Here is an 8365-nt window from a genome sequence, read left to right as displayed (position 1 = left end):
TTTACTTTTGTGTATGGGGTTAGACAGTGATCCAGTTTCATTCTCTTACATGTAGCTGTCCAGTTTTGCCAGCACCAGCTGTTGAAGAGACTGTCATTTCCCCATTGTATGTCCATGGCCCCTTTATCGAATATTAGTTGACCATACATGTTTGGGTTAATGTTTGTAGTCTCTATTCTGTTCCATTGGTCTGTGGCTCTGTTCTTCTGCCAATACAAAATTGCCTTGGTTACTGTAGCTTTGTAGTAGAGCTCGAAGTTGGGGAGTGAGATCCCTCCCACTTTAATTCTTCCTTCTCAGGATTGCTTTGGGTATTTGGGGTCCTTTGTGGTTCCTTATAAATTTTAGAAATGATCATGTGACTTTTGTCCTTCTTTTTGTTTATGTGGTGGATGATGTTGATGGATTTTTGAATGTTGTACCATCCTTGCATCCCTGAGATGAATCCCACTTGATCATGGAGTATGATCCTCTTGATATATTTTTGAATTTGGTTTGCTAATATTTTGTTGTTTATTATTGCATCTATGTTCATCAGGGATATTGGTCTGTAATTTTCTATCTTTTGTGGTGTCTTTGCCTGAGTTTGGTATTAGAGTGATGCTGGCTTCATAGAATGAGTTTGGAAGTATTCCCTCCTCTTCTATTTTTTGGAAAACTTTAAGGAGAATGTCTATATGTCTGATAAAATTCTGTGGTGAATCCACCTGGGCCAGGGGTTTTTTTCCTTGGTAGTTTTTTTATTACTGATTCAATTTTGTTACTGGTAAATGGTCTGTTTAGATTTTCTGTTTCTTTCTTGGTCAATAATGGAAAGTTGTATTTTTTAAGAAGTTGTCCATTTATTCTAGGTTTTCCAGCTTGGTAGCCTATAGATTTTCATAGTATTCTCTAATAATTCTTTGTATTTCTGTGGAATCCATTGTGATGTTTCCTTTCTCATTTCTGATTCTGTTTATGTGTGTAGATTCTCTTTTTCTCTTAATAATTCTGGCTAGGGGTTTATCTGTTTTGTTTATTTTCTCAAAGAACCAGCTCTTGGTTTCATTGATTTTTTTCTATTTTATTCTTCTCAATTTTGTTTATTTCTTTTCTGATATTTATTATGTTCCTCTCTCTGCTGACTTTGGGCCTCATTTGTGCTTCTTTTTCCAGTTTCAATAACTGTGAATTTAGACTATTCATTTCAGGTTGTTCTTCCTCCTTTAAATATGCCTGGATTGCTGTATACTTTCTTCGTAGAACTGCCTTCATTTTGTCCCACAGAAGTAGGGGCTTGATGCTGTTGCTGTCATTTGTCATCATATACTGCTTTATATCTGTTTTAATTTGGTCACTGATCCATTGATTATTTAGGAGCATATTGTTAAGCTTCCATGTGCTTGTGAGCCTTTTTGTTTTCCTTGTACAATTTATTTGTAGTTTTATACCTTTGTGATCTGAGAAGTTGGTTGGTAAAATTTCAGTCCTTCTGAATTTACTGAGGCTCTTTTTGTGGCCTAGTATGTGGTGTATTCTGGAAAGTATTCCATGTGCACTTGAGTAGAAGGTGTATATTGTTGCTTCTGGGTGTAGAGTTCTCTAGATGTCTGTTAGGTCCATCTGGTGTAGTGTGTTGTTCGGTGCCTCTGTGTCCTTACTTATTTTCTTTCTTGTTGATCTATCCTTTGGAGTGAGTGGTGTGTTGAAGTCTCCTAAAATGAATACATTGCATTTGATTTCCTCCTTTAATATTGTTAGTATTTGTTTCACATATGTTAGTGCTCCTCTTGTGGGTGCATATATATTTATAATCGTTATATCCTCTTGTTGGATTGACACCTTTATTATTATTATGTAATGTCCTTCTTTATATCTTGTTACTTTCTTTGTTTTGAAGTCTATTTTGTCTGATAAAAGTACTACAACACCTGCTTTTTTCTCCCTATTGTTTGCATGAAATATCTTTTTCCATCCCTTCACTTTTAGTCTGTGTATATCTTTGGGATTGAGGTGAGTCTCTTGCAAGCAACATATAGATGGGTCTTGTTTTTTTAATCTATTTCAGTACTCTGTGTCTTTTGATTGGTGCTTTCAGTCTATTTATATTTAGGGTGATTAACAATAGATATGTACTTATTGTCATTTGCAGGCTTTGGATTTTTGATTAGCAAAGGTTCAAGGGTAGCATCATTACTATCTAACTATCTGACTTAACTCTCTTATTAAGCTATTATAAACACAGTCTGATGATTCTTTATTTCTCTCCCTTCTTATTCTACCTCCTCCATTCTTCATATGTTAGATGTTTTATTCTGTACTGTTTTGTGTATCCTTTGACTGCTTTGGCAGATATTAGATTTTGTTTTTTGCCTTTAGTATTTGGTTATCTGCTTTCTTTGCTGTGATTTTATTTTCTCTGGTGACATCTATTTAGCCTTAGGAGTGCTTCCATATAGAGCAGTCCCTTTAAAATATCCTGTAGAGTTTGTTTGTGGGAGGCAAATTCCCTCAACTTTTGCTTGTCTGGAAATTGTTTAATCCCTCCTTCAAATTTAAATGATAATCATGGTAGATACAGTATTCTTGATTCAAGGCCCCTCTGTTCCATTGCATTAAATATATAATGCCATTCTCTTCTGGCCTGTAAGTTTTCTGTTGAGAAGTCTGATCATAACCTAATGGGTGTTCTTTTGTAGGTGATCTTTTTTCTCTCTCTGACTGCTTTTAATACTCTGTGCTTTTCTTTGATCTTTGCAATTTTAATTAATATATGTGTTGGTGTTGTCCTCCTTCGGTTCCTTGTGTTGTGAGATCTGTGGGCTTCCATGGCTGAGATACTATTTTGTTCCCCAGATTGGGCCAATTTTCAGCAATTATTTCTTCAGAGACACTTTCTATCCCTTTTTCTCTCTTCTTCTTCTGGTACCCCTATAATGTGAATATTATTCCATTTGGGTTGGTCACACAGTTCTCTTAACATTCTTTCATTTGTATAGATTTTGTTATCTGTCTCTGCCTCAGATTCTCTGTATTCCTGTTCTCTGATTTCTATTCCATCAACAGTCTCTTGTACCTCATCCAGTCTGCTCTTAAGACCCTCTATTGATTATTTCATTTCTGTTATCTCCCTCCCAACTTCATCCCTTAGCTCTTGCATATTTCTCTGCAGGTCCATCAGCATGGTTATGACTTTTATTTTGAATTCTTTTTCAGGAATATTGGTTTTATTGATCTCACCAGACACTCTCTCTGTGGTTGTCTGAGTGATTTTTTGACTGGATCAGATTCTACTGCCTTTTCATGGTAATAGAAGTGGTTTCAGGCAGATGGAACATTTGTCAGCTGGGAGAACAAAATCCCTTCCTGCTTTTTGGTCACCTTGCCCTTCACCCCTGCCTGTGCCATCTACCCGCACACTGGAAGCAGTCTCTGGGAAAATCTCCTGAGCTTCCATAGGTGGGGCACCCCTTGGCATAGTCTAGCATACTGTGCAGGTTTTCAGATGCGCTGGGTGTGTTCTACTGCAAGGATGGCGCCTCTTCATGCCTTCTGGAACTTGCTGTACATTCCTCTACCTTTGCTGTCTACCCACACATTGGAAGCCATCTCTGGGATATTCTTCTGAGCTGCCATGGGCAGAATGGCCCTCGGGATAGCCTAGTGCACTGCGGGGTGTCGCAGCCATGCCAGATGTGTTCTCCTGTGAGAACATCTCCCCTTTGTAGCTTCCGGACCTTGCTCCAGCTTCCTCTGTCTGTGCTGGTTGTCTGCACACCTGCAACATTCTCTAGGATAATCTCTTGAGCTGCTGTGTGGGGGGCAGCCCTCGGGATAGCCTAGCACACTGAAGGGGTGGCAGACATCCTGGGTGTGTTCTCCTGCAAAAATGGCACCACTTCTTGCCTTCCATAACTTGATGCGACTTCCTCCGTCTGTCCCGGTTAGCTGCATGCTGGGAGGAGACTCTGTGTGGTTGCTGTGAGCTGGGCTGTTCTCTGTCTGCTCTGCAGCTGTAGTGGGTCAGCCAGTTTGCTTGCAGCTCTGGCTGGGGGGAATGAATGGCAGTCTACTTACCACTGTGAGGGGCTTCAGGGCTGCTTGACCCTCCGGAGGGTTAGGGACCCTGAAGTTCCCCAAGATTCCCAGCCTCCTGGACTGAGTGTGCTGGGATGATTTCACCCAGCAGTTGAGCCCTTGTCCTTTTAAGACTTTTAAAAAGCACACGCTTTTCTTTTGTCCCAGGGGAGCTGGCTGTGGGGACCCACTCACCATCTCCATCTCAGATTTTACTTTTCTGTTTCTCTAATATCCAGTACACCATGCAATGCGTGTCTGTGCTCCTGGTGTAGATTACTAGGGCTGGTTATTTAGAAGTCCTTTGCTTCCACTCCCTCCCCACTCTGATTCTTCTCCTCCTGCCAGTGACCTGGGGTGTGGGGGGTCCTCGGGTCCTGCTGGGTCACAGCTTTGTATCTTAACTTTCTCATGAGATGCTGAGTTCTTCTTGCAGATGTAGATGTAACCTGGTTGTTGTACTATATCTCCTGGTCTCTCTTTTATGAATAGTTGTATTTTCAAAAATATATATGGTTTTGGGAGGAGATTTCCACTGCCCTACTGACGCCTCCATCTTCCACCAAGACTTTTGTATTCCTTTTTATATTTCATTCTATTATTTATAATGTATCATATTGATTTTCACATGTTGAACATCCTTGCATCCCAGGGAAAAGTCCAACATAGTCATGATGTATGTATGATTCTTTTAATGTGCTATTGAATTCAATTTGCTAGTATTTGTTGAGAATTTTACATCTATATTCTCTTTCTATATTATCTTTATCTGATTTTAGTATCAAGATAATACAGGCCTTGTAAAATGTGTTTCTTCCTCTTCAGATTTCTGGAATTGTTTGAGAAGGATTGGCATTAATTCTTTAAATATTTGATAGAAATCCCAATGAATCCTTAGTGTTCTATGCTCTTCTGTTTTGGGACTTTTTTTTGTTACTGATTGAATATCTTTACTCATTATTAGTCTGCTGAGATTTTGTATTTCTTCATAATTCAGTCTTGGTAAGTTGTATGTATCTAGGGATTTATCCTTTTCTTTTAGACTATCCAATTTTTTGTGTATTGCTGCTCATGGTAGACTCATGACCCTTTGTATTTCTGTGGTACCAGTTTTAATGTCTCCTTTTTTATTTTTAAATTTATTTGAGTACTATAATTTTTTCCTTGATACATCTAGTTTAAAGTTTGTCAGTTTTCTTCTTTTTTTCAAAAAAGCAGCTTTTGTTTTTCCTATATTCTTTCATATTATTTTTCTGTTCTTTGTTTCATTATATGTTCTCTTGTCATTTCATTTATGTGTTCTCTTGTTACCTCCTTCCTCCTATTAACTTTAGCCTGGGTTTAGTCTTTGTTTTCAAGTTCCTTTAGGTGTAAAGTTAGTTTTTTTACTTGAGATCTTTCTTCTTTCTTAATGTTAGCATTTATCACTATAAACTCCCCTCTTAAAATTGATTTTGCTCTACCTCTTAAATTTTAGTATGCTGTGTTTCCATTTTTGCTTACTTTAATTTTTTAAAATTTATTTTTTGATTTCTTCTTTGGCCACTGATTGTTCAGGTTTGTGGTGTTTAATTTCCACATATTTGTGAAATTTCCAGTTTTACTTGATATTTCTAACTTCATATATTTATGAGATAAGATACTTGGTATAATTTCAATCATTTTAAGTTTTCTAAATATTATTTTGTGACTTATTGGATCCATTCTGAAGGATGTTTTTTGTGTGTTTGAGAAAAAATATGTATTTAATTGCTGTCAAATGGAATGTTCTATATATATTTGTTAGGCCCATTTGTTTTTTAACACAATTAAAGTCCAGTGTTTCCTTATTGATGTTCTGCCTGAATGATCTATCCATTGTTGAAAGTAGGTCATTGAAGTCCCCTGATATTGTATTGTCTATTTCTCCCTCAGATCTGTTAGTATCTGCTTAATATATTTAGGTGCTCCAATGTTGAGTGAATATATATTTCTGATTGTTATGTCCTCTTTATGAATTGATCCCTTTATTGTTATATAATAGCCCTGTTTATATTTTTAAATTTTTGTTTTAAGATCTATTTTATCTGATGTAAGTTAGCTGTCCCTGCTCTCTTTTAGTTTCCGTTGGCAAAGAATATTTTTTCCATCCTTCATTTTGTGCCTATGTGTGTCAAAGCTGAAGTGAGTCTTTTGTAAGCAACATATAGTTGAGTCTTGTTTTCAATTCACTCAGCTATTCTATGTTTTTTGATTGAACAATTTAGTCTATTTACATATAACAATCATTGATAGGTAATAACTTATTAACACCATATTATTAGTTGTTTTCTGGCTATTGTGTAATTCCCTGGCTTCTGTCTTCATCCTCATTTATCTTCCTTAGTAAATGAAAGACTTCCCAAACTGGTATGTTTTCATTCTGTTGCTTTTATCTTTTGTGTACTGTCTGTAGATTTTGTTTGTAGTTAACTTGAGACTTACATAAAATATTATATATATCAGTCTATTTTAAGTTGATAAAAATTAACTTTATTATACAAAAACTCTAATCTACTCTCTTTGTTTCTTTGGCTATATCATGATTCCCTAATGCTTCCTGAATTTTGTGTCCTTGCATAGGTGCCTGCATATTTCATTTAGTCACCTAAACAATGGATTTAAAAGTTTCTGGATATGCCTAATTCTAGTGCAAAATTTCTTCCCTTCTGTCAACCTATGAAACTAGAAAATAAGTTGTCTGCTTCCAAAATACAATCATGGTATAAGCATATGATAATAGTCATAAATGTTCTTGACCAAAAGGGAGAAACTGGAAAGAAGAAAGGAGTAATTTTTCCAAGCAATTTTTATATCAGGGCAGATGACATTTGATTTCAAGGTCTAGGAATAATCTGTGGCTTGAGTCTCCACTCACTGTGCCTATAGTTCTGCCTTCCAGATTCATAACTTCACCTCTGCATTATTCTTCCTTTTTCTTCAAGGTTAGCAAACTTTTGCAGCTGAATGATTTTGTCAGCATATTTCCTGCCTACAGAATTTTTGAGGTCTTAACAGCATACTTCATTTCTACCTTTCTCTGTCCCTTTTAGTCTAAATTGACAGTGTTTCAGCTGATAGAGCATAATTGAAAACTTTGTGGATTGCCTGTGTATATCCCTTGTCTAATGGCATGGAGATTCAGGCCATTAGACAAAAGGGTTCTAAACAGATATTTCTTGGATAATCCTATATATAGTCAGCTGTTGCTGAAATACTTGAGGGGTTCTATGAGTTCCATATTTAATCTCTTCAGCACTAGCAAAACATTGTCATGTCATACCATTGGCCTTCACTCCAGGGCACACTTTCCAACAATGATTTTAGCATCTTTTTCCAGTCTGGTTAGGATGAGACTTTCCCAAATCATCACATCCCAATTCCTATTTACTTAATATTCTCCTCTCAACTTATTTCTTTCCTCTCACATTTTACTACAAGCAGTAAGAAGAAATCAGGCCACTCCTGCAACACATTGTTTAGAAATCTTTTCAGCTAAATATCCAAGTTCTCCACTTACAAATTCTGCTTTCTACACAGTTGTAGGACACAATTCAGCTAAACATTCTGCCACTATATAAGAAAAACTACTTTTTCTCATTTCTAAAATCCGTTTATTTACTTCTGATTATGGACCAGTAATGCTCTTAACAACCATATTTCATTATCATTGTATTATGATTGTGTATGTAGTCTCTGATGTATGTTTTCTTTTCCATGTTCTTCCCTTCCTTCTGAGCTCTTACCATCAACAATTATAATATACATACTTCTACCAACATTCTGTTTAAGGCATGATAGCCTTTTTATATCATGTACCTCAGAATTCTTTCAGGCTCATCCAAACATACAATTCCAGAAACATTTCCATATTTTCAGTTATTTGCTAAAGAAGCACCCCATTTAAGGTAGCAACATCTGTATTATTTTCCTGTGGTTGCTATATCATATTATCACAAAACTGGAGGCTTAAAACAACAAAAATTAGTTCTTTCACAGTTCTGCCGTCCAGAAGTCCAAAATCAGTATCACTGGACTTGACTCAGGTGTCATCAGGGAGAATCTATTCCTTACTTCTCCCAGTCAAACACTTAAGAATTCAGAAATGTATAACTATTGCAAAGTTCTGGGAAAGTGAGTTTGAAAGAAAACCCTATAAAAATTTGAATGTAAAAAATAAAATAATTGGTGAGGAGAGCTAATTGCCATATGTTTGGGGCTAATTATATATGATAGAAAATTTATCATTTCAACCATTCTAAAATGCAGTTTTAGTGGCATTATGTACATT

Source organism: Manis javanica, chromosome X (assembly GCF_040802235.1).
Source record: "Manis javanica isolate MJ-LG chromosome X, MJ_LKY, whole genome shotgun sequence".
NCBI lineage: Eukaryota > Metazoa > Chordata > Mammalia > Pholidota > Manidae > Manis > Manis javanica.
Note: the sequence above shows the minus strand (reverse complement) of the source record.